Raw genomic sequence first — 27,396 nt, forward strand, 5'->3', positions numbered from 1 at the left:
CTGATTACAGGATTTTGCAAGGTACACATCTCTGGTCCTACTTCACGTCACATGTTCTTCTGGACTTTTTGGAATTTAGTCATTGGATCTAGAAGCTTTGTCCGTTTTTGTGTGTTTGTTTTGTGCGACTCCTTGAAAAGTGATGACTTCCAACAGAAGGCCCATGTCTGCTCATCTTTCTTTTACTTTGTTAGCAGCTGTGGATGTTCAAGAATATTCCTCTTGAAGGGAGTTCCCATCGTGGTGCAGTGGTTAACGAATCCGAGTAGGAACCATGAGGTTGCGGGTTCGATCCCTGGCCTTGCTCAGTGGGTTAGGGATCCGGTGTTGCCGTGAGCTGTGGTGTAGGTCGGAGACGAGGCTCGGATCTGGTGTTGCCGTGGGCTGTGGTGTAGGCCGGCAGCTCCAGCTCTGATTAGACCCCTAGCCTGGGAACCTCCATATGCCACGGGTGCGGCCCTAAAAAGACCCAACAACAACAACAACAACAAACAACAACCAAGAATGTCTCCTGAAGCAAGCCTGTTTTTCTCCTCTGGTATAAAGGCATTCCTTGTCGACAGGCATGCGGAGGCGATGGCGGTGGGGGAGCCGGGTCCAGCTCAGCCAGTGGCACCCCTGTTTGCTCTCAGATAAGCTTGCGTGTGTCCACAGAGCCCTGGCTGGTTTTGCACAAATCCGCGCACAGGAGGGCCCAAGGGCACGGCTGGGGTGGGGCTCACCTGGGGTGGGAGAGGCGGGAGGTGAGAGGTGGTCCCACAAGGAGGATCCATTTGGCCAGAGGGCCTTGGGCCCCGGGGGTGGCCACTGGGACTCTAGGAGGACTGGTGATGTCCACTCCGCTGTCTTCCTGCTCAGGGCGCTACGCAAACCCTGGAAATTCTAAGGAAAGCTTGGGGCCTAGGAGGCTCCATGTTGGTGAAACGTCTTCACCGAAGGGAAAGGAAAAGCCAGGCTCGCCTTCCTCCAGACAGCACAGCAGCCCAGGCTGGACGAGCAGGGGTCCTGCTGCCAGCGTGGCGGGGCCTGGCGGACAGCAGAGCCCGAGAGCTGCCAGGAGGCTCTGCCCAGCCGAGTGTGTGGGGAGGCTCGGGGGCCCCTCGCAGGAAGATTCTGTGCCCTGGTCCACAGCATCGCTGGGTGCGAGGGGACTGAACTCCATCTTCTCTGCACCTTGAGGCAGAACTGGGGGTTAGTGAAGATGCCCAGTCCTCCTCTGGCTGGGGGACCTCCGTCCTCTCTCGCACACGGCGCCCTGACAGTCACACTCGGGTGAGGACCCAAAGCAGCAGCCACAAAGCCGGTCCGAGAGCTCAGGAGGCGCCTCCTGGAGACGCTGCACACCCGGGGCCAGGGGTGGGGCGGGAAGGAGGAGGTTCCCTGAGAACGGAGCGTGCGCACCGGGTTCCCCAGGGGTCAAGATCAGGGGGACAGAAGCTTGTCACCACCCCTCCTCCCAGGGTAACGACGGTCCTTATCTGCTCACCTCGGATTCTGGTGCTTTCCCTGCGCGCGTGCACACATGCACGAACATAATGCCCTTTTAAACATGACTGAGGGCAGAATTAAAAGTCTGCAACTTTTAAATGCAGCGATTTTACAACTCAATGTCCAAAACAGACAGTTTTCTTACACTGCAAAGCCTTCATGCACATATATTCAGAGTCTGGAATATTTCACAGCATGGAGCAGTACACAGGTATCTAAACAGGGAAATCGAGGCACAAAGGACTGGGCTCCGGGCTCCAGGAGACCCACGAACACCCCCAAATCCTACCAGTTCCAGGGGGGCCGTGCCCCCAAGATTGCAGAGTAAACCAGTCAGCACGTTTCCTCAAGTTCTCAAGGGGTCTGTGATTCAAACCACTTCAGAGCCGGTTTTTGGACCCTCGTGAAGGTTCTAAGGATAAACTGAGCAGCGGAGGAAAGAGAGGGAAACTGATGCTGCTTCCTGGGCGGGAAGCGGAAGAGATCCCACCACGGCTCCTAGCAGCCTTGCGGCATCACCTGGCACGATAGCGTTCCTTATTTTGCCTTGTAGAAGCCTTGAACTATTTTATACTAAGTGTTTCTCAGGAACAGACTCTATCATATTTCTAAGAAAATTATTTTTACACGCTGTAAGGCAAAGTTTTATTCACATAAAACTAAACACTGCAATTGTTGGAACTGTTCCTCATCAACGGTGGAAATGCTTCCATTTTTCAGTGTCAACAAGAAGAGTGGGTTTTTCTTTAATTTCATGTTAAATCATGTAAATTATGCAAACTCCTTATGAACCATGGGCTTTGGCTTCTTGGCTGGGATGACTCTGCTTTGGAGCCTCTCAGCTGCTTCTCTGCTGTTTTTATGTTTCCTCTCACTTCTTCCATTTGCCCTGCAGCCTCGTAAACTGTAACTGGTGTCCACACTGGGGTTGCAAAGAGTCTTGGCTGCTCCCAGGCTTTTCCCACCCCCGCGTTAAGTCCTCTGTCTCCACCATCTTAAGCCCTTCCAACTGGCTGGTCCATTCTCTGCCCTTGTCTGAGCTGCACATCGTTAAGAAATCATCCTGAGCCCAGATCACTCACACGGCATCTGGAAATGCCCAGTGTCTGTTCTGTTTCACAGGGAGAGCTCTGGCGACGGGCCTTGATTTCCGCTCATGAAAGGGTCAAAATCCACGCACGCCTCTGCGCTGATGTCTGAAGGTTCCGTGAGCAGAACGAGGCGTGTTGGGCAGAGAACCTGTCCTGCTTCGTGCTGGCTCTTCAAGTCTGCCAACTGGAGCAAAGCAGAGGGCTGGCATGACCCAAACCAGTCGGGTTTCCCAGGCAGGACCTGAAGGACACAGCCACTGGGCCACCGTGGTGCTCCCACTGGCTAAGGGCCCCCGGCAGGGCTCGCCTCTACAGCCCTTGGTGCTGCCAGGAGAGGGTGCGGTTTATGGCTGTTACTCAGCTGTTGGGCAGGATTTCCTGGCACCATTTGTTCGCTATTCAATATCCCTGTCAACCGTTGTGAGTTATTTCTCATCAAATTACGTTCCTCTCCCTATTTAAACAAAAAGAACACTTTGGTTCTGGTTATTTAATGCTTCCTTTGAAAATGCACATTTTCAACGAGAGTCTTTGATGTACTGAAGCATTGAAATACGTGGTCATGAAACCCTGCCCAGGAAGGCGTGGGACGGGCACTGCCATTCTGACGCAGAGGCCACCGTCAGTGGGGACCAGAGGCTGCTGCTCACAGCCGAGCGCCGCCCGCAGCCACCCGGGGCTGTCACCCATGTGGCATCAGGAGCTGCTGGCTTCATTTTAGAATTCCGTTTCAGTTTCTCTTTCTATTCTCTTTAGAAGTTTCAGGAGGAGGCAGGCTGCTGTCCCATTTCATGAACAGCTCAACCTTCTGTGCAATGGTCTTTCATCACTAACGATGGGGCAGAACCCGCGTCACAACCCGATACTAGCGAAGGCTGTGTTCACCGCTGGATGGAGCTCCAGAGAGGCGCGTGCTGGACGGGGTGAGAGACAGCATGAAAACACAGCTCCGATCCCGAGGCGTCTCCACATGGGTCACTCGTGACCTTCACCTGCTAGCGCATCCATCACCACCTTCAAGGAGACGGTTCCTAATCAAACCGCCGCTTTCACCTTCTCAAATGAGCTTTAAAATCCTCTGCTCCTATAAACACAGACACGCACACACGCATGCTCAGCGGCCCGGGGGCCGGAGGGGACAAGCAGCGTGTGGTTTTTGAAGATGAAGGACCTTGTCTTCATAAAACTACAGCCCTGCCACTTTTAAGTCATCTGAGATTTACCACGCTTTTCCTCAAAACTAAAATGTTTTCAAGATAGCAATGCACATCCAACAATAAACAGATGCCGGTTTGAAAAAATAATTTTTTCCCACAGGGGAAAAAAGAAACCAGCTCAAAGTCAACTTGGAGCAGACCTGCGTGTGCAGCGACACGCATGGCTCAGGAGTGTGAAGAAAGCCAGACCGGGAGAGACAAATGCCCTGTGATGGTAGCACTTACACGTGGAATCTGAAAAAACGCAAAGGGACTCCCAGACAGAGAAAACAAACTGATGGTTACTGTCCACTGAAAAAAAGGCACAACCTAAAAGCTGAGAGTTGCATTTTATTCGGTGGACAAAACTGAGGACTTAAGCCGGGGACACAGCATCCTCGGTCTGAAGAGGCGTGTGGGGAGCCAGGATACAGAGGAGTTTTTGCAACAAAGCCCAGACAGGTGGAACATTACAAGACCACTGTTAATTAAAGAAAACCAGACACCTCAAGGACTGTTAATGAAAGAAAATCAGACATCTCAAGGAATTGAGCGCTTTTGAGCAAGCGCAAGAGTTGAGCAAGATGCAAGAGCCTGGGCTCAGCGAAACCATCCCTTTGATAACCTCAGCTCTCGGAGGCCAGCATCCTGTGCTTCTCATCCTGAACCCCCTCAAGGTGCACCCTTAGGGGGTGGCTGCAGTGGCTGACTGCTGCTTGGGGCATCCTGTTTCCATCCTGAGGGACCCCAGGGCTGATCAGAGCGGGGGCGGGGCTGAAAGGTGACAACTCAATGGCTGCAACATCCTGTATTTACTAAATGGGAGGCAATATTTTCCCTTTTACATCAGCAAAGGGGAAAGTGCAGGGGGGGACAGATGAGGAGGGTGGGATTAACGTATAGACACTACGTACATAAGACAGAGAGCCATCAAGGCTGACCTACGGTACAGCCCAGGAAACTCTCCTTGGCACTTGGTACTCACCTAGAAGAGAAAAGATTCTGAAAAAAAGAAATACAGATACACACACAGATAATGGAGTCACTAGGCTGTACCCCCGAAAGTAACGCGGCTTTGTGCATCAGCTGTACTTCAATTTTTAAGTTCCTGTTGTGGCGCACAGGAAACCAATCTGACTAGTATCCATAAGGATGTGGGTTCGATCCCTGGCCTCGCTCAGTGGGTTGGGGATCTGGCGTTGCCGTGAGCTGTGGTGTAGGTTGAAGATGTGGCTCAGATCCTGCACTGCTGTGGCTGTGGCGCAGGCTGGTAGGTGTAGCTCTGATTCAACCCTTCGCCCGGGAACCTCCATATGCCACAGGTGGGCTCTAAAAAGCAAAAAAATAAAAATAAAAAAAATAAAAATAAATTTAAAAAAATTTTAAAAAAAGAAAATAGGCAGGAAATAAAGAGAGCAGGCTGGCCATGAGATGGAAGCACAGCAGCTGAGCTAAGAGGCCTTGGGAGGAGAAGCGAGGAGAGAAGCTGATTCCTGAGCCCTCCTGGCTGCGGGCCGCACACCCGCCCTCAGCTGGCCTGCCTCCTCTGCCAATTTGGGAGTCACTGGTCTATGTCAGAGGATGCTTCCTCAGCATCAGAGGATGCCAGCTACACTCCCAGCTGTTCCGTGGCAGAGGGCCAGCTCGGAAAGGGCCAGGGAGCTCGATAACCAAATGTGTGAGTGAAGGATTTCGGTGGAGCCAGCGTCACTGGACAAACAGCATGCCCTCTGCTCTCACGCTGCAACCTCTGGAGCAAATCCTCCTGCAGCCTGGGCGTGAGTACAGGAGATGGGACAGGGACACTGCAACACCGCGCCCCCTCCCTGGCAGCCTGTGTTCCACCTGCTGGACGCATTCTCCTAGAAGCCCCTCCAGGAACAGGCCTCCGCTGTCACCTCAGGACCGAAAGGCCGCTCCTGAAAACAGGTTGGCAAGGACAGGGGACGGACCTGAGAAAACGGGAGACTTGGATGTGGAAGCCTGGCCATCAGCCCTTGGAAGCTTGTGGCTGGACAGTAACTTCACTTAGTTCAGCCTCAAAAGTCGAACTGAACTACTCTGTATGTGAAACTGACACAGACGCAGGCCTGAATTTTTTTTTTCCCCATCTTTAAAGGCAGCGTTTCTTTGCTGAATCACACAAAGCCAAACTGCAAGACGTCAAAAGCTCCCCACAAACGTGGGTGTTCATTTTATGGTCTGTGAGAAGCCAAAGGTATGGAGATTTTTATTATTCTGGGCCTCGGCGTGCTATTTTTACCAGGTTTTTCTGCCTCACTGTCCTGTCATCAGCTGTTATCTCAAGAAGAATCAGTAAGATCCTCAGAGCTTCATTTACATGACAGGAAACAGGGAAAAGAGGATTAGGAGGGACTCTCGGGCCAAAGAAACCTGCCTCCCTGTGCCAAACAGCCTTAATAACTCCTTGTGTCAGCAAAAATCCTTCATCGGAAGGTTTTTCTCTCCGCAGACGGCTGACGGTCTGTGCATATGTCATTAACGCAAATGAAATGAATGAAAAACCTCAGCTCGCAAAGGGTGAAGGGAAAACTCAGATCCTGGATGACCACGAAGGCTGGGTCTTTATGAGGCTGCCCCTCCAGCCAGTTTCTGCGGAAAACAGGGGAAAAAAAAAAAAAGCTGGGTGTTGGAGCTGGGCAGGGCTTCAGAAGAGGTCTGCTCTTCCAGGTGTGTCTCAAGGATGGGAAAACAAAGCAAAGGCAGGCCCTGAGGGGGAAGAAGACGCACACAGGATGGGGCAGGAACCTCCCACAGGGCTGCCCTCCGCACGCATCCCGACTCTGCCTCTGTGGGAAGAACAGCACCTTTGCCAGCATCCGACTGCTGAGCGGCAAAGGCCATGCCTTCCTGCTCCTCTGTCACGCCCATTGGTACCCAACCTTCGGGCCAACTCTTTGTGTTACAAACAGCTCTGCTACGGAGTAAAAAAAAGGGGGGTGGTGACGTCATATAGGCAGGTGAATTAGCAGTCTACACCGGGTTGCGGGAGAACCTGACTGATGGCTGATGAGGAGGTACCGCCTTCTACTTTAAAAGGTTCAACATTCGGAGTTCCCATCGTGGCTCAGTGGTTAATGAACCTGACTAGCATCCATGAGGACACGGGTTCCATCCCTGGCGTCGCTCAGTGGGTTAAGGAGCCGGTGTTGCCCTGAGCTGTGGTGTAGGTTGCAGGCATGGCTCAGATCCCGCGTTGCTGTGGCTGTGGTATAGGCCGGCAGCTACAGCTCCGATTAGACCCCTAGCCTGGGAGCCTCCATATGCCGCGGGTGTGGCCCTAAAAAGACAAAAAAAGAAAAGAAAAAAAATATTCAACATCCTAAATTCTCATGCCCGAGCTTAGTACCAAGGCGCCAAGAGGACCCTGGGACCCAGCCTGGCACCGAGACTGTGTTTCCAAACCATAGCTGCCTGGCGGGACTCTCAAAACCTCCACCTTCTCGGTCTCTCCTTCTTTCTGCAGGAATCACAAATTTGGGGTTGGGAGTCAAAACTCTGAACTTTTGCAAAGCCCTCCTTCCCCAGCCTGGTGGCCGCGCTGCCCAGCAGGGTTGGGGATAAACCTAAGACAGGCAGCACCTGCTCTTCAGGCCAGACCAGGCTCTGGTTCCTGCAGGTGGCAGCTGCCCTCACTCCCTCTTCCGAATGAAAGTTGTACTAATGTCACTTTTTAACTCTTGTGAGAACTGAGATGCGACAATCCGATGTCAGGGGAAAAGGTTCTTCTGCCAGAAGGCACGATCCTCAATCCTGTCGCTGGTAAATCAGAAGAGCCCCCCCGCCCCAGGCAGCCCCACTGCCCCCAGGCAGCCCCACTGCCCAGCTGGCCTGGTTCTGGGGCGCCCCCTGGTGTTAAAGACCACGCTCTGGGGCCTCACCCCAGACCCCGCACCCGAGCTGCTGGGAGTGCGAGTCCCGTCACGCAGGCTTCGGCTCCTTCTGAAACAAAGGAGCTGGGATGGACCAGAACTGCCTCCTCCTCGGATCCTCCCGACTAAGGGATGGTACCCACGTCCGATGCTGACACTTCCCATCCTTCTGAACTACCCAGCTTGACAGCTGTGAGACGCTGGTCTAGGATGGCTCCATGGTGCAGGGTCTCTGGAAGCGGAGGTGTCTCCTGGACATGGAAGGCGGTGACAATGGCTATATTCATAGCTGGGGACACCCTTTTCTACCGCCCTGCCCCACAAGCAGACAGTCGAGTTTCCACCGGGCAGGGCGACAGGACCTCCCACGTGAGACTCCTCTGATGTCTGCTCCCAGGAGAACAGAGCCTTGGGACAGGGCCCCAGTCAGCATTTGTCCTGGGGACTCTTGATGTCCTTTCTGCTCTTCCCTGGACACGAGACACACCACTGGATGGGCGCCTTCCTGCCACTGCTTCACATCCAGCCTCGGGAGCGACTCTCTTCTCTGAACTTGACCTGTCGGATCATCGGGCCTCTTCATTCTCTTGGCAAAGCCCCCAGCTCACTGCCCACCCCAAGCGGAGCGCCAGGTGGGGTGAAGGGACAGCCTGGCCCAAGATTGTCAACATCCTTCTGCTGCCACCCCGTGACACATGGGCACACACAGAACCAGCTGAACCCAAGTTCCGATCTGCTTCCGCCAGCTGAACTTGTTATTGGAATTACGAAATGCAGGGAAGTTTGGGGCAGCTAAACGAAACATGAGCACGGAAAACACGACGCCTGTTTCCATGAAAACCACTTTGAGTCTCTGGACTGACTCGGCAGAGATGAGTCATTAAAGGGAACTGCTCGCAGCTTAGGTGTGGTTGAGACCAAAGTAACCATGGAGAAAAAATGAAAAATTTAAGATGATTTTGCACTCAGATGAATGAGACAAGTTTCACCCTTCTTTCAAGAACTCAAACTAAATATCATAGGTATTGTGCCTTTTTTAGGCAAATTATCAACTTAGATCTTTTAATAGGCATATTTCTACTCAAAGCCAGCTCTGGTTATAACTAAAAGAATTAGTGAATGGATGCACATTTAGGTACTTTAAGTAAAAAATAAAGTTCAAAGTGCATGTGTTTATATGTATATATACATATTTTTCTTTTTAGGGCTGCACATGCAGCATATGAAGGTTCCCAGGCTAGGAGTCGAGTCAGAGCTACAGCTGCTGGCCTACACCACGGCCATAGCAACGTGGGATATGAGCCACATCTGTGATCTACACCACAGCTCCTGGCAACACCAGATTCCCGACGCAATGAGCGAGGCCAGGGATCGAACCTGCATCCTCGTGGATATGAGTTGGCTTCATTTCTGCTGAGCCACAATGGGAACTCCCTGCGTATGTATTTTTAAGTGTTTTCCTTAATCTCCTTTTTCATCGGTGGGCTGAGGCATCTCTTCTGCCTGGTGAGGACCCGAATCCTTCCTGTCTGGACTCCTGCTCACAGAGCATCTCCATCTGGCCTGGGATGGGGACCCAGGACCAGCCGTCCCCAACTTCTCCCCTCTGGCCTGCACCCTCATGGCCCTCCAGCCCTTCCTGGGTTTCCCCAAATCACAGACTCTGCTCCCTGATTCTCCAGCCAAGCTGCTCCCTCCTGCACATCTGACCAGATCCAGGCTGATGATGATCCATTTTGTGTGTCAACCTGGCCGGGCTACAGACCTAGATATTGGCTCAAACATCATTCTATACGTTTCTGTGAAGTTGTTTTCAGAGGAGGTTAGACTCCAAATGAAGCAGCTCCCCTGCCATAACATGGGTGGGCCACACCCAATCAGTTGAAGTCCTTAATAGAAAAAGACTGAGTTTCCCCAGAAGAATGGAAAATTCTACCAGCAGATGACCTTTGGGCTTACACTCCTGCACTGAGTCTTCCCTAGGTCTCCAGATTTTGGACTTGACAGCCTCCACAACTACATGGGCTCATTTCTTAAAATCTCTCTCTTCACACCACACACACACACATACACACTCTTACCCTACTGGTTGTTTTTGGAGAACCTGGGCTAGTTCGACATCTTTGTCACATCATATCTGACTTGCTTTTGCATTGGCTCCTTGCTCCTGGGTTTAATCTGATGAAAGCCAGTCCCTCTCTGTTACAAGGAATAAATGAGTTTCAGTGCTAACATGAACATGCCTCTTCACTCTCTGAAATCCTTGCAGCTCCATTTCCTAGGCTGCGTGATTCATTGCCTAGGAAAACCTACTGTGGCCCTTCCCTTCTTCCCCAGATCCTTACTGAATGTGCAGAGTACTAGGTAGTACAGTACTAGGTGCAGAGTACTAAGTGCAGAGTACTAGGTAGTGCAGTACTAGGTGCAGAGTACTAGGTAGTGCAGTACTAGGTGCAGAATACTAGGTAGTGCAGTACTAGGTGCAGAGTACCAGGTAGTGCAGTACTAGGTGCAGAGTACTAGGTAGTGCAGTACTAGGTGCAGAATACCAGGTAGTGCAGTACTAGGTGCAGAGTACCAGGTAGTGCAGTACTAGTGCAGAGTACTAGGTAGTGCAGTACTAGTGCAGAGTACTAGGTCGTGCAGTACTAGTGCAGAGTACTAGGAAAGCCTGCATGATGAGGCTCATCTCATTCTTTCTCCCAGCCTGGTGTCTCTCTCCAGTCAGGCCTCTTCTGACCAGGCTCCATGAGAAATCACAGTGCAAGGATGGCAAGAATCAAATCTTGTTGGGAATTCCACATTTTAAAGGAATAAGAGAGACCATTTCATAGGCAAAGAGAAAACAGCAAGAAGGAAGATCTGCAGGCTTCGTCCTGACCGGGAGGGAGATTCGCCCTGAATCTTCTCTCTTCATACAAAGGACTCGAGTGAAGAAAAAGAGAAAGGAAATTGGGACTAAAGAACCAAACTGTTTATCTTAGTGGCCTAACACACATATTTATATCTAAAGAAGGGAAAAACGGAAACTGTTATATTCAACTATACTAAACAAAATCAGAGAGGCTGGAAAGGCCCCGAGCAGGTGTTTGTCATCTCTTCAGTATTTCTCACCTGAGAACAGAACAGAAACGATGGCCACTGATGAAAGAACAGGGTGGTCAGGTTCCCACCGAGAAGGTCTGTAGAAGAAATGACTAGTCGTCCCGTCTGAAAAATTCTGCCTTTCCAAAAACAAAAAGTCATGAGGTCCTTGCAGAACTCCTGAGAGATGCCGCGGGAGCTGATCGCATCATGGAAATAAGAAGAATCCTGGGGCTCCTTCAACTGCTTTCAGGCAACAGCGCACTAAGGACCATTCCTGGAGGAGAAGGGGTTCTTCTCCCACTACGCAGAGACCATGGCGCGTGGCCGCCCAGGACGCTCAGACACTGGGGAGCTGGTAGGAAACCATGCCATCTGGGTAAAACCCAGCTGTATGAACATGAACTTGCATGTTACGCCCATCTGCGAATTTCACATCTAACCTACTTTTTGATTTAGAGACACCTTCCTGTCCTGAAGATATGGCCTCTCCCTCATGGAGAAAGGATAATAAAACAGGTGACCCAAATCACCGAGAAGAGAAAGCTGCTCATAAACACCTCATCCAACTCACTCTAAAATTACTTCCCGACGCATGATAGGACCGCACACTTAAACAAGGGTCAGGTTTTCGGAACTATTCAGAATGTGTTGCTGCAGCAACATTCACACTTATTTTGCCCTGAAGAAGGGTGACAGGTAATAGAGACAACATTTTCTACTGGGTCGCTCTGCTGCATAGCATTGGAAAGAACCTTGCAATTCAACTACACTTTAATAAAGAATTTTTTAAAGAACTTTTAAAAATATAAAATGCACATTGGACTTCAAAGACGTAGTTCAAGAAAATGCAAACCTGAGAATCCCTGTATTGATTACGTGTCGAAATGATGGTGTTTTACATAAAGTTAAAGAAATATATCATTTTTAAAAAGACACTTCTTTTGCCAGAAAGATGCGTTCATCCAGCCCAAGAGTTGGTGAACAGTTCACCAAAGGGCTTGACAGTAGGTATTTTAGCCTGGTGGCCACACAATTGCAAAGACTCAACGTCACCTCAGCAGCGAGAGGGCAGCTGGAGGCGGCTGTAAGCAAGTGGGCAGGGTGTGCCTTAAGAAGACCTCACTTAGGAGTTCCCCTTGTGGCTCAGCGGCAATGAACCCGACCAGTATCCAGGAGGTTGCAGGCTCAGTCCCTGGCCTTGCTCAGTGGGTCAAGGACCCGGCGTTGCTGCGGGCTGTGGTGTAGGTCACAGATGCTGGCTCGGATCCTGTGTTGCTGTGGCTGGTGTAAGCCAGCAGCTGCAGCTCCGATTCGACGTCTAGTCCAGAAACTTCCATATGCCAGGGGTGAGGCCCTAAAAAGCAAAAAATAATTAAATAAATACATAAATAAAAGAAAGGAAGAAAGAAAAGAAAACCTTATTTACAGAATTGGGAGGTGGGCTCCCAGGGGCCACAGTTTGCCCACCCCAGACTTCAGCAATTGCACTTAGGAAGATGAGATCAAGAATGTTTGCAGAAACCAGGCAGAGACGGGTCTTTTTTTTACAAAGGCCAGGACTGCTGGATAAGGTCAGGGCATTGGAGTGTCAGACCGACCCTGAGCACAGCCGAAGCGGATGGCCTGGAGGACTGGACAACTGCCTCCTTCAGGGAGACAGATGTTAACAATAAAACAACAGCTGCAACAGAAGCAACCAGCTCCACGCGCAAAGTCTTGAAGGTCTAGCAAAACGGTTGCAAATCTTAAAGCCAGACTAAGGCCTGGAGCAGGTGGCTTCCAGGAGGGTGCGGAGGGGGATGGGGACGGCCAGCACCTCGTGGGCAGCACTGAGCTCAGCGAAGGGCCAGCAGGCCGGGCTCTAAGCTCTGGAGAGCTCTGGCTTCTAACTCTGCCACGGTCCTGCGTGCGGGGCGCCCTGCCTTAGTCCATTTCTTAGAAGGAGGGAAGCTCAGGATGCCTACAAGCTGTGGGGGCCTGGCTTTGAGCCCGGAGTACAGCTTGGGGCCTGAGCAGCTCACACAAGGACCTTTTCTGCACGGACACAATGCCTGCTCTGTGCCCCGTGCTGTTCCAAGCACTCATGAGGATTAATCCACCCACACGGCAAACGCTTTAACCACCCCAGGGAGGTGCTGGCAGAATCCTCCTTCTACAGAGGCGGAGGCGAGGCCCAGCCATGGTGAGAGTCTGTGGGGTTCTAGATGGTGAAGGGCACACAGCCGGTTGGCCGCAGGGCCCGAGAACACGCAGGGAGCCCTCTTCTTAGCCACCCACCCTGCGGTGTTCTCGCTTGGTGAGTCAAGGCGTCAGCAAGGGGGAAACTGGGAAACTGGAACAAGGCAGTTATCTAACGTGGCTTTTCTCCAAAACATCCTGGGAAAATGCATATATTCAGGAGTTGGGGGGGGGGCATTACACATCTTAATTGGATGGTTGCAAATTGTAGGCATGTTTCTTTCACACGCATATAAGTATGGAATTCACTGCTCTACGTCCAAGTTACGTATTTACTGCTACTTCCTGGCTAACCCCCGTGCAGAGCAGTTTTTTGAAAACTCCAAAATGATTCAGTATTGAATCAGTGTCAAAATACTCGGTCAGGGCCATGCGCTTTCCAAATGGTTGTCTGTTGAGTCACGGGGACATCCGGATTTTCTGTAACATCTGAAATACCTTTTCCCTGCCCCTGAAGAGAACCTATTAAAGATGCTCTAGGGAAAATCTACGTGTCTAACATGAATTTAAACATTTCACAACGGAAGTGACGCGAGTTCATTTTTTCTCTCTTTAAAAATGGACGGCTTTCCCCAGGAGGTGGTTTAATTCATCTTTGGAGGTGCAAAATGTCATTTCAGTGATGGAAGATTCATTGAGAACTTCGTGCCAACTCGCTTTCTTTGGATTCTCGTTTTCTTGGCAAGAAAGGTCAGTTTCCCGTTTCATACAGAAGTTGAACTCTCCCCACTGCGGCTTCTTCCTTTTATGAGAAGGATTTTGAGACGATGGCATCACTCCTCCTCCAGTTTCAGGCTTTTCTGGTATTTTTGCTGTAGGGCTTCTTGGATGTTCACTCCTTGATAAATACTTGGAAATGATCTTCTCCAGACACATGAGTCAATTTTCTAAGAATGCTTTCCAGGTGGCCTCGTCCAGCACATCTGGATGGTGCGAGCCAGACTGCAGCCCCTCAGTTCCCCAGGCTTAAGCCCTTGACCCAGGTACAGTGCGGCAGAGCTCCGGGTCAAGGGCAACTGGTCAGCTGGGGCCGTCCACAGAGGGTTTATGTACCAGGGTTACCAGGAATGGCCATAAATCCACTGGGTTTTAAGAGAGAAGCCAGAGAAACAGATCAAATCCACTTTTTACACAGGGCGGCCTGCGAGCAAACTGACACCGTGAATGAGGTCAAGGTCAAGGTTGTGCCCAGAGCTTCAGTCACGTTCTTTGCTGTAAGATAATAGGAGGCACTAAGATGGAGTTCCCATCGTGGCTCAGCGGAAACAAACCCGACTAGCGTCCATGAGGACTGGGGTTCAATCCCTGCTCTTGCTCAGTGGACAAAGGATCTGGCGTTGCGGTGGCTCCAATTCCACCCCTAGCCTGGGAACTTACACAGGCTGCAGATGCAGCCCTAAAAAGAACCCCCCCCTCAAAAAAAAGCCCTAAGAACATCATGGACACAGAATTACACAACTCAGGTCTGCAAGGTAGTCACAGAGCTTTCCGAGGGGTTAGCCTGCTAACCCTCTAAAACCAAGTATCTCTGGTTACCTCAATTCCTTACTGAAAAAAAAATATGAAAGCAGTAACGACAACTGAATCAAGAGGAATATGAGGCATAAACCCACACAGAGGTTCTGGGCAGAGACCTGAAAAGTAAAGGTCAGAAGTCAGAGCAGACATGCAGATATTCAGAGTAGTTTCCCCAAAATGATGCCGGGTTCAAAGACTCTCGAAGTTGTATCTGTTAAGCTGTCAAACAGCTTCCCAACCGAGGTCCAGGTGGGAAGGCACCCCATGCTGGGATGGCTTTTCTAGCCACGGGATGCCCTGAGGGCAGGTGCCTGTCACCAACGGTCCAGTTAACATTTGATGTTGGGGTCCTTTTTCTCCAGGAGGCTGGAGCCATTCCATTCTCTGCAGGGAGGCGTTCTCACCACAGCACTTGGAGGAGAATAATCAGATCCAGAAATGAATACGTAGGAATATGCAGAACAATTTTTCTGTAACCTTCTGGCTCCCGTCTCCATAAAACTACCTTCTTCAGCCATATTTATTCTTCTTCAAGACACTGCAGATTTGTTATTTCTTTTCTTACAAGTCTTATGTCCTTATGGGTTGAGATTTGCCCTATCAGGTGGATTTTACATATTAGTAACTGAAAGGCTATAATAAATATACATATATATATATATATATAAAACATTATATATTATATGGAAAGAGTTAAAGAATATTGCTAGTTATTTAGTCAACAAATAATTATTTAAACACTGTTTTTTCCCTTGGGAATCAACTTCCTGATCTAAAGCTTCAGATATAACATCACAAAACTTGAGAGTGGAATCCTGCTGTAAATGGGATTTTTTTTTTTTTTTTTGTCTTTTTGCCATTTCTAGGGCCACTCCCGCGGCGTATGGAGGTTCCCAGGCTAGGGGTCGAATCAGAGCTGTAGCCACCGGCCTATGCCAGAGCCACAGCAACGCAAGATCTGAGCCGTGTCTGCAACCTACACCACAGCTCACGGCAACACCGGATCCTTAACCCACTGAGCAAGGGCAGGGACCGAACCCGCAACCTCATGCTTCCTAGTTGGATTCGTTAACCACTGCGCCATGACGGGAACTCCTGTAAATGTGATATTTATTCATTGCTCTTACACATGTCGATGCGCAAAGACTGAGGGGATTTGGAAAGGCACGTGCTACCCTGGTATTTCATTACTGATATTTGTTGTGTTATAACTGGCATAATTTATTAGCCTATGCTGCAAAAGTGCCTAATAATTTAATGTATTTACGTTATCTATCTAGACATTAAAAACCATTCTCTATTTAAGTGTTCGTATATGCTCAATACTCTCAATGAATCGAGGCAGAGAGAAGCCCCAGATGTAAAGACTTCATTCTCTAACTCAGCTGGTTTAAATGACTCAAATTGGGACAGCAGCCAACCAGTGGAGCATTTATGATAATTTATTCCAAAATACCATATGCAGACCATGGAAACGGTGTCTGGGTCGTTTAGACAGGACGCTGATGTGTTTCTTTAACTGCCCGCATGATGTAAAGTCTACGCGTGCACGAGCAGCCATGAGAGACCTGCATTAGCGTTCACAGGCCCGGGACGGAAATTTATGGGACGTTCACGTCTCTGAACCAAATAAAAGGATCTCCTGAGGAAGAAGACGTGAGGCCGTGTGAGAGTGCGGGGGCCGTGGACAGCTCGCTGTGTGTATGTGAAACCCACAGGCACAATGACGGCAGGCAGGCTGTGCGCATGCGCCCTGCCCTGGAGAAACCGCTGTACCCTCCCAGTCCCGAACAGCCTGCAGCCAGACAGTCGATCTGGGCCAGTGATCCAGCGTCAACGTCTACAGGGATCCAGTAACACTAGTCGTGATGGTGAGTGTTTAATGAGGGGCTCTGTCCACACTACCTCTTTAATTCTCACCACAAATCCCTATGGCAGGAATGGTGAGCACGCCCATTGCACAGGTGGGAAACTGAGGTGCAGAAACACTAACTCATGTGCTCAAGGATATGGGGGAGCAGGTGGTGGGGCCAGGGTCCCCGTGCTATGAGGGACGTCCATCATCACTCAGAGGCCCACGGGAGGTGTGTCACAAACATGGGGCCCCGTGGCCACCAGGATGGTGTGGCTACCTGCCAGCTCTGGAGGAGCCCTTCACAAATGTCCTGGGCGATGCTTGTGATGGTAGCATCGTCTGTAGACGGAAATGATGCTGCTGGTGATCAAGGGACCAGATTCTGAGGTAGTGTCTTTGATAACCACGCGGAGGCCACACAGCCATCGACGGTGTGAAAACTCTGAATGCTTTATAAAAAAACCCCACATCTCCCTTTGGACGGGATAAGCAATGAGATCCTGCTGTATAGCACTGGGAAGTATATCTAGTCGCTTATGATGGAGCATGATAATGTGAGAAAAAGGAAAGCATAGGAGTTCCCGTCGTGGCGCAGTGGTTAACGAATCCGACTAGGAACCATGAGGTTGCGGGTTCGGTCCCTGCTCTTGCTCAGTGGGTTAACGATCCGGGGTAGCCGTGAGCTGTGGTGTAGGTTGCAGACGCGGCTCGGATCCCGCGTAGCTGTGGCTCTGGCGTAGACCGGAGACTACAGCTCCGATTGGACCCCTAGCCTGGGAACCTCCATATGCCGTGGGAGCAGCCCAAGAAATAGCAAAAAGACAAAAATAAAAAACAAAAAACAAAAAACAAAAAAACAAAAGGAAAGCATATATGTCGGTGTGACTGGGTCGCCGTGCTGTACAGTAGAAACTGACAGAACACTGTCAACCAGCTATAATGGAAAAAATACAAATCATGAAATATAAAAAAATAATGTCTCTCCTAAACTCTTTTAAAAATATTTATTTACTTCTTTCTAAATTTTTTTTTAATTTCTTTTAGGGCTGCAGGTATGGCATGTGGAAGTTCCCAGGCTAGGGGTCAAATTGGAACTACAGCTGCTGGCTACACCACAGCCACAGCAATGCCATATCCAAGCCACATCTGCACCCTACACCACAGCTCATGGCAACACCAGATCCTTAACCCACTGAGTGAGGCCAGGGATCGAACCCACATCCTCATGGATACTAGTTGGGTCCTTTTCTGCTGAGCTGCAATGGGAATTCCTAACGTCTTCTTTTTTTTTTTTTTAATTAAAAAAATCATGGTAGAGATTTGGGGAAAGATGGTATAAGTGAAGCAGTATAGAGATTCCTTTTCCCTCAAACAAATAGATGGCTGAGAAGCTGTGAAAATTCAAAAGAGTCGAAATAAAAGGAATACTCCTGTCACAAATCAACCCATACTTGCCCCATAGGTACTTGGGAAAAGTACACCACAGGATCAAGACCAGGAGGAGGCAGGGCAGCTTCGCCGTTGGGGTCTAAGAGTCTGCACAGAATGCCCTGGTCAGAACTGAGCTGAAAAAAAGGAGTCTTCCAGGGAACCTACGTGAAGATTGCAGAACAGCTCTCTCGCCACCAAAATGCACATGTAGGAAAGATACAGAACTCAAAAGAAAGATTAAGGAATCAAAACATCATAAAGAAGACTTACTCATCAAATACAATTTTACAAAACAGATTCCACTCCCAGGGAATGGAAAAGTAAAAATTCTACGAAGCCAGACATCAAGGAAGAGATAAGATGACAGAATGACATTAAAAGCAGCTAGAAGAGAAGCAACAGAAGGACACTCCCAGATAGGAAGGAGTTAGGATACTCATGGTTTCACTGCCCTACTTGAAAACTTCCCCCCTGCTGACCTGGAAAAGATGAAACGATTAAACTGAGGCATGAGAAAGCTCTTGTATGAGAAGCTTGGTGAGGCCACTGAATCCATTTAAACAGACCATTCAGCTTAAATAACTGTAAAATTGTAACACAGATTTAACTGACTATCATTATTGAAATGATAGGCGTACATGCTACAAAAAAAAAAAAAAAAACAATAACATTAAAGCTAAATGGAAATGAGAAACCGGCAAGCAATTGTAACACAGATTAGAACCTGAAGTAGGAAGAGCAGAGAATGAAAAAGTAGAAATGCGCTGATCACCTTATTTTACCTAATAGGATTTTTAATGGTTTTAATTTGTGGAGTCGATAAATCACAAAAGAATGTCTGAGCCATATGATCTGAAATAGTATAGGTAAATAAAGTAAATTTAGAAATCCACTGTAAGTTCCCTAAATAACCGGTGGGGTGAAGAAGAGAAGGCCGAAAATCAAAAGTTAGAAAAGCAACAGCAGCGAAACATTAAACAACTAAAAATGGGAAGCAGACTCAGAGGAAATAATTACTACAAGATTACCTATTGAAGAAAAGCACACAAATAGAATTACAGACTCAGCTGAGGAAATGCAAGAAAATCCCAAAGAAATCCTGTAAAATTAAAGCTACCAAAGCATATTCGAAATCACAGCGATTGCTGGGGCTCATGACAGGCATGCAAGGATGGTGCATTAACCACACACGCCAGGCGTCATCCATTGAGACTGGAGAGTGAGATACAACGTTTCTCTTCCTCACCATCCTAACGGCAAGGGCGCACGTGTTTGCTTGATGGAAAAGCATCCAAGTTCAAGTGTTCTTCAGGGACTCGGGGGCTGACACAGTGTCACTTACACAAACACTCGGAACACCTGCCAACACTCAGCGTGCAGTCCCAAGGGACCCGTGCATGTCTGTCTTCTGCCCTGAAGCCCACAGACCTGCGTGTCTAGAGACGGCCCATAGTCCCGATGAAAGGAGTCTTCCCCGAGTTGCTGCTGCTCCAAATCCTGAGAGGGTGTGGCCCGTGGGCTCCTCCGAGGTGGGCTGGGGGTGTAAGCAGGACGCTAGCCTATGCTGCAGAACCTCAGACACTTCTCAAAACAGATTTGTTGGCATCCCCGTCATGGCTCGGTGGTTAACAAACCCAACTAGTATCCATGAGGATGCAGGTTCGATCCCTGGCCTTGCTCCGTGGGTTAAGGATCTGGCATTGCTGTGGCTGTGGTGTAGGCTGGCATCTACAGCTCCAATTTGACCCCTAGCCTGGGAAACTCCATATGCCTCAGGTGTGGCCCTAAAAAAAAAAAAAGACTGAAATAAAAAGTATATAAAGGTTTCTAAGGATGCTACATAAACACGATTTTATTGTTCACTGCATACTAATTAAAAAATGCAATGTAACAGTTATAAGAAATGTGTTTGACAAGGTCCTAGAGCAAATGTCTATGAAAGATTGTCCAGAGAGCAAAGGCTCATGTGTTGAGCAACCACATAGTTTATCATCCAAAAGAGGACACGTCTGAGGGTAAAAGGTGCTACGAGTGGGACGAGGTGGATAAACTGGAACCGTTCTGGGCAAATGGGGATGTGTGCCTGCCCTTATTATGGGGCTTCTGTTTCTATGTTACACACACACACACACACACACACACACACAGGGAAAGAGAGAGAAAACCAATACTATAACGATAAGGAGTTGTGACCATAGCTTCACGCTGATTCACTGACACACGACACCTGCCTGGCTGGTTTAAGCATCTCCTGCGTAAGTGTCCTGCTGTCCCCCCTCCAGTGCCCACCTGCCTCAGCCTCCACATCTTCACCCTAACTGGGGTGACTGCGAGGACGGCATGACTTAACCCCTCATTTCTGCAAGCCTTAGATTCGGGCCAGGTCCCGCTTTATCATCATCATCGTCACCCTCTCGGGGGAGACCCAGGTCTTGGGGGGCCTGAAGCTGAGGACAACTTCTGCACGAGCAGTGAAGTCAGCCCTGGGGACTTGACACGAGCGGCGCCTCAGGGCTTCCTCGGCCCCGTGTCACCCCGCTCCGTCCCTGACATTCCCGCCATGACCTTGTGCCTCGTCCCCTGGCGACGTTACTCCTCTTTTGAAAGTGATCCCATGGCGACTGTCACTGGTTACAAGAGAAGCAGCCAGAAGAGCATTTTCTACCATCACTCAGCTTTTCATACGTGAGAGGGGTGGGTGACCAGCCACCCTGCTTAGCTTGGAATCGAGGGCTTCCCCAGAAATGTGACTTTTAGGCTTAAAACCAGGCCAGTTCCGGACCATTGGAACGAGCGGATCACTCTGGGGTAACTTCCTTTTCTTCTCAATACAGAACAGATTCAACCCTAGATAATCTATTTTTCAAATAGAAATACTGGGAGTTCCCACTGTGACCCAGGGGGTTAGGACTCCAACTGCAGCCGCTTGGGTCAGTGCAGAAGTCTGGGTTGGGTCCTGGCCTGGTGCAGTGGGTTAAAGGATCAGGTGATGCTGTGGCTGTGGCACAGGTCACAGCTGCAGCTTGGATTCAACCCCTGGCCTCAGAACGTCTGTATGCCATGGGCGTGGCCATAAAATTAAAAAAAAAAGAAAAAGAAGAAAGGAAGGAATCCTGGAATAGACACCAGAAGAGTAAAAACGACAGTTCAGAGTAACTGAACTGCGACTCCTGGTCCGTGGGACCAGGCACAGGGGTTGGGAGGGTGGGGCAGGGAGTGCGACTCCTCGTCGTGAGCCTCAAAGTTCGAGACGCTTTTCTTTTTTTGTCTTCTTGCCATTTCTTGAACCGCTCCTGCGGCAGATGGAGGTTCCCAGGCTAGGGGTCTAATTGGAGCTGTAGCCACTGGCCTATGCTAGAGCCACAGCAACGCAGGATCCGAGCCGCATCTGCGACCCACACCACAGCTCACGGCAACGCCGGATCCTTAACCCACTGAGCAAGGCCAGGGATTGAACCCTCAACCTCATGGTTCCTAGTCGGATTCACTTCCACGGCACCATGACGGGAACTCCTCTTTCTCACTCGATCTTAACCCTGTTTAAAAATACTGCACTCTCATGAATGAACGTCACTAGGTGTTTTTCAATAAGATGATTTATAGATAAGCCAAACTATGGAGCGTAATGGAGAGTATATCATTCAATTATGTAGCAGAAGACAGTAGTAGGACATTCTGAGCAGGTGGAATTATTTGCAGTTTGGAATGTTTTTCCTTACTTTCTTTTCCTCACTGTCTGTATTGAAGTCACAGTTTCTTGGACCGTATCATGGGGTGAATATGTAATTTTGGCCAGGACTAATGCTGAGAATATTTGACATTCTGTGCCAGGCACAGGCCAGGGCTAACCCCAAAAGACCCCCGACAACCTGAGCCCACATCTGCCTGGGGGCTGGGGTGGCTCGCCATCCCCAGATACGGATGCTCATCCCACTCGGGGCTGCATGGAAGAGGCGTCTGCAAGTCAATGTCTCTTTCTAGGTGGTTCCTAAAGATGGTTCAATGTCAAGAACCGATTTTCAGCTCACAGATGGTTCAAAAACACTTGGCCGATATTCAACCAACATTCAAACAGCCACCCTCTCCCCACCACCTGCCCCCTGTGCCACCTAGGTCTTGCCTGCTACAGAAGATCACATGAAAAACCAGCCAACCAAGCTGACCTGAAATGACCAGCTGTGGATGGTTTGAATCCCTTGAAAGAATGGCCGGATGCTCTGAAGTCTGTTTCCTGAATCCCACCTCCTCAGGATTCGAACAGCTCCCTTGTCCCGCCCTCTGGGGATGCCTAGCCAAAGCTCTCAGCACAGACGAGGGTCTGGGAGACTTCCTGTGGGCAGAGCTACATGCATCTAGAGGCTTCCAGAGAAGTGCAGCCTAAAGCCAGACACCTGAGGCCCTGGGGATGCCCGGGTGGACGGCCCCCAGCAGTGGGCGTTCCTGCTTCCTGGACCGAGTGCTAGTTTTTCTCACATTTGGTGTCCAGGTGGGAGAAAAACGCGCATCTTTAAATGCCGGACGTAAACGGGGCCCGGCCAGATGGAGGCAAGATGGGAGTCACCTCCAGAGAGCAGAAGGACGGCCCTCCCTTTCCAGAACGGAATCAGCCTGTTTTTCTCATTTAATGAATGGAGCACTGAAATACCTGAAAAATATCAGCCAGGGTTTGGAAAAAATGCAAGTCAGCCAAAAAGTGGACCCTCTCAACTGCCAGGCGGTTTTTGGATAGACATATTTCCACTGGTGAATCACTGAAATGAGAAGAATTATAATCTATTTTTTTTTCTTTTTAGGGCCGCACCTGTGGCGTATGGAAGTTCCCAGGCTACGGGTGGAATTGGAGCTGCAGCCACCAGCATCCGAGCTGCATCTGTGACCTACGTCGCAGCTCGCGGCAACACTGGACCCTTCACCTACTGAGCGAGGCCAGGGCTGGAGCACACACCCTCACAGGTACCATGGCAGGTACTTTTTAAATTTTTTTAATGTTTTTTTGTCTTTTCTAGGGCCACACCCATGGCATATGGAGGTTCCCAGGCTAGGGGTCTAATTGGAGCTACAGCTGCGGGTCTACACCACAGCCACAGCAACGCGGGATCCGAGCCGCGTCTGTGACCTACACCACAGCTCACGGCAATGCCGATCCTTAATCCACTGAGCGAGGCCAAGGATTGAACCCGAAACCTCATGATTCCTAGTCGGATTCATTAACCACTGAGTCCCGACGGGAACTCAGGTACTATGTCAGGTTCTTAACTCACTGAGCCACAAAGGGAACTCCAGTTTGTTTGTTTTTTCTTTTTATCCTAATTCTGGTTAAGCCAACTTTACCACTGTGTCTGTGCCCATGGCCTGGGTGATGAGGCTCAACTCAGGACCTGCAGGCCCAGGTGGCCCAGGCGATGCCCACTTGAGACTCAGGTGACTGGTCCGGGCAGTGCCCACCTCACTGTCTCCTTCCCCTCGAGGCTGCAGGACAGACGCCCCACCTTCTCCACCTGCCGCTTATCTGCAGAAAAACTTTAGCCAAGGATGAATTTAATTGGAGAAGTGAGAAAATACAGAAGCAAAGGAAAAGAGTCCATCAAGACTCATACCAGTTTGGTCATTAAACGAAGCGAAGGACTTTTTCTTCCTCCTCGAGGGCTGCAGGTAACACCCGAGCCATGTCCTGGGAGCTCTTTTACAGAGGCTGAGACCCCCGCCAGGTGGAAGAAGTCAACTACACGACAACCAGACTGTGGCCAGGATAGAAGCCGCCACCACTCTGCGAACTCACCTCAAAGAAAAGGAAGGACCCTGGAACTGGAGATTACCTGTGACTAAAAGGATCGAGATGACACCGACCAACTGTTCACAGCAGCCAAGACATGGAAACAACCCAAATGTCCAGGACAGATGCCTGGATTAAGAAGATGTGGTACATATACACAATGGAATACTACTCAGCCATAAAAAGAACAAAATCGTGCCATTTGCAGCAACATGGATGGACCTAGAGACTCTCATCCTGAGTGAAGTAAGTCAGAAAGGGAAAGACAAACACCATATGATGTCACGTATATCTGGAATCTAATATACAGCACAAAGGAACCTTTCCACAGAAAAGAAACTCATGGACTTGGAGAAGAGGCTTGTCGTTGCCGAGCGGGAGGGGGAGGGAGCGGGATGGATTAGGAGCTTGGGGTTAATAGATGCAGACTATTGCCTTTGGAATGAATAAGCACTGAGATCCTACTGTGTCGCACTGGCAACTATGCCTAGTCACGTCTGATGGAGCCTGGTAATGTGAGAAAAAAGAATGTGTACATGTATGTGTGACTGGGTCGCCATGCTGTACAGTAGAAAATTGACAGAACACTGTCAACCAGCTATAATGGAAAAAATAAAAATCATTATATAAAAAAAAAGTTGACACCGATCAGACACCACATGGTCCATTTCAAGATGAGTGTCGGAGCTGACCGCGCTGTCCTCGGCCCGAACACCCCTGAGACTCCTCTCAAAAGCTCTTGCCCCCCGATCAGCAGTTGGGAGCTGGTGCGTGGAGACATAAGTCCACCTGCTCCTCAGGTTTCCAGCCTCCAGAATAAAGTAACCTTTCCTTTCTGGCCAACACTTGTCTTTTTCAAGCTGCGAACAGCCAGACCCGAGTTGGGTAACAGAAGGACTTGGCTTCTCTCACTGGGAAAACGGAGGCAGTGAGGAAGAAATTTCTCAGCATCCGGCCACGGCCTCTCCGGGGCCTGTCCCTGCTCCTGCTTACAGCCCACCCTCCCAGGGACAGCCTCCTGTCCCTGGTCACTTCCAGAGGCACAGAGGCTTGCTGCACCGGCTCTCTTGTGCAAAGAAGGAAGGGTACCCAACGGTTCCTGGGCTTCACGGCTAGGTTCACTTCCCGTGGTGGTCCTGTGCCCTTGCTCTGCTTCGTGGTGAGACTCCGAGGGATGTGGCTCTGCCCACACACGCTGCTTTCTCATCTCTCTCAATCCCACGCCTTTTCTCCCGCCCTGACTGGGAAGGGTCACATGGTGCCAATGCGCGAAACCTCCCCAAATGTCACCAGGGCTTGAGGAGCAGGATATGAGTGGCCTTGGCCTCCAAGGTGGTACACCCACGGTCACCTCGTGCCTCAGTGGCTTCTGTCTGCTGTCTGGGTCCTCGCCCAAGAAACATACACAGAGAACTCTAGCAATAGTGCATAACTGGGGAGTTCCCGCTGTGGCTCAGTGAAAACAAATCTGACTAGCATCCATGAGGATGCAGGCTCCATTCCTGGCCTCGCTCAGTGGGTTAAAGGATCTGGCGTTGCTGGGCTGGGGCATAGGCCTTCCACTACAGCTTGGAATTGACCCCTAGCCTGGGAACCTCCATATGCTGCAGGTGTGGCCCTAAAAAGACAAAGAAAAAAAATTGCATAACTGATCTGTAAGAAGATTTACTCCAGCAAAAGCTCTGTCATGGTTCACTTTGCTTTTTCTATAAAATTACTTAGTTCTGGGAGTTTTACGATAATCGTGTGTGGATAATCTTGGATTTTTTTTTTTAAAGTTGTGTTAATTCATACGATGGTTTGTTTTATTTATTTATATCAAAAGGTAGTGGTGTGAAAGAGAATATAATTTCCTGCAGTAGAGGCAATAAAAGAATATAACAAATTTGGCAAATTCATTAGAAAAGAGAAGAGTCATGACACAAACATGAAAAGACAAGGCCTAGGAAACAGAAGCCAAAAATCCTAAATCTAGGTTCAACTCCATAGAAGAGCAGTCACATCTCATATAAATGGACTAAATTCGTGTGTAAAAGACAGGCCTGATTTGAGAAAGTCAAAATCCAAGAGAAAATTATTCACGCAAGGTGCAGAGAAACCTAATAATAAAACATTTAAAGATAAGGAGAATGAAGAAGTACAAAACAGGCCAAAAATAAGCAAATGGAGGTTAGTGCCATAATATTAATTTCTGCAAAAATCGATCCCACACTGAAAGCAGTATTAGGAATAAGGATGGTCAGTATTTAATAAGGGAGAATAATTCACGCAGAAAGCATCACCCTACCTGACAACGTAAAGTATAATTTGAACATTAAGGATCAAGTAAAATTAACAGGAGAAGTTGAAAAATAAAAAATCATAATGTGAGTTTTAAAGTATTTCTTTCAGACACAGACATACAAGATAGACAAAAAGTCAATAAGGAGCTTGATCTGTCATATAAATAACCCCACACAACACAAAGCACACAGCCCTTCATTCCCACAGAAAATATTTACAAAGCCTCCCATTCCTAAGGCATAAAGGAAGTCTCAAAAATGACATAATTTTAACTCTTTCTTTGATCTCAATGTAGCAGCATCTGAAATAACAAGAAGATTTTCCCTGAAGCCTCAATAAATTTGGAAATGGAAAACCACAATCATTCTAAATAACTCATGGATCTGAAAGTTTTTTTTTTTTTTTTTTGTCTTTTTAGGGCCACACCTGCAGCATATGGAGGTTCCCAGGCTAGGGGTCGAATTGGAGCTGTCGCCACCAGCCTACAACACAGCCACAGCAATGTGGGATCTGAGCCTCGTCTGGGACCGCAGCTCACAGCAACGCTGGATCCTTAACCCACAGCGTGAGGCCAGGGATCGAACCTGCATCCTCATGAATGCTAGTTGGGTTCATTAACCACTGAGCCACTATGGGAGCTCCTCTGGATCTGAGAGATTGACGGTGCTTAATCTTCCCTAAAAACAACCCACTGTGTTCCCCCAAAAGAGTGAAGCTTCAGTGTTCAACGAGTATTTCCAGAAGTTGGGAGTTCCCACTGTGGCTCAGTGGTAACGAACCCAACTAGGACCTGTGAGGAGACGGGTTTGATCCCTGGTCTCGCTCAGTTTGTTAAGGATCCAGCATTGCTGTGGCTGTGGGGTAGGCCAGCAGCTGCAGCTCCAATTCGATCTCTAGCCTGGCAACCTCCATAGGCTGCAGGTGCTGCCCTAAAAGACCAAAAAAAAAAAAAAAAAGTCCAGAAGCACTGGTTAGTATACTCGTATACCCCAGTGAATATACAGAGGTAAGACAGATTCGTATTTAACTCCGGGAGTTAAACCCTTTCCTGTGTACACACCAGCTCAGTGACCAGGGTCCTTTTCATCCCCCTTGGTAAACCATGCACTACAAATATTAATACTCTAAAAATATTAATATTTCCATGGCTAATATCCAAAAGAGATGAGACGGAAAAAATCGCTGCCCCTTTCCTGGCAGTGTTGCCCTAAGGAGATGATTAGCGATGAGCTTATCCTGCCGAGTCGTAGCTCTCATTTCCACTGGGCAACCCGAGATGCAACCACCAGGATGCAGCCATGCGTCTCGGCATCTTGGCTGTCAAGGGAACAGGTCTGCTGATGGGTTTGTAGGGAGTCAGCAAAGCGGAGGCACACACATGAGGACCAGCCACATACCAGCCGAGAGGGACACAGGGCGAGGCATCTGCTGGCAGTATGTTTTATCTACCCTCCTGCCGTGCATCCCTATAGAAGAGCCCTTTGGGAGAGGACTCAGATCTGCTTACCATCTGGAAAGCATTTATTTCCTCGCCTACCTTCAG

At 49.2% G+C, this 27,396-nt stretch overlaps 1 protein-coding gene across 1 annotated transcript in view; it reads right to left on the minus strand.

Moving 5' to 3' along the window:
- The window catches only part of ADAMTS16 (ADAM metallopeptidase with thrombospondin type 1 motif 16), a 164,333-nt gene that overhangs the window by 11,748 nt on the left and 125,189 nt on the right, over window positions 1-27,396 (minus strand).

This window comes from Sus scrofa, chromosome 16 (genome assembly GCF_000003025.6).
Source record: "Sus scrofa isolate TJ Tabasco breed Duroc chromosome 16, Sscrofa11.1, whole genome shotgun sequence".
In the NCBI taxonomy this organism is placed as follows: domain Eukaryota; kingdom Metazoa; phylum Chordata; class Mammalia; order Artiodactyla; family Suidae; genus Sus; species Sus scrofa.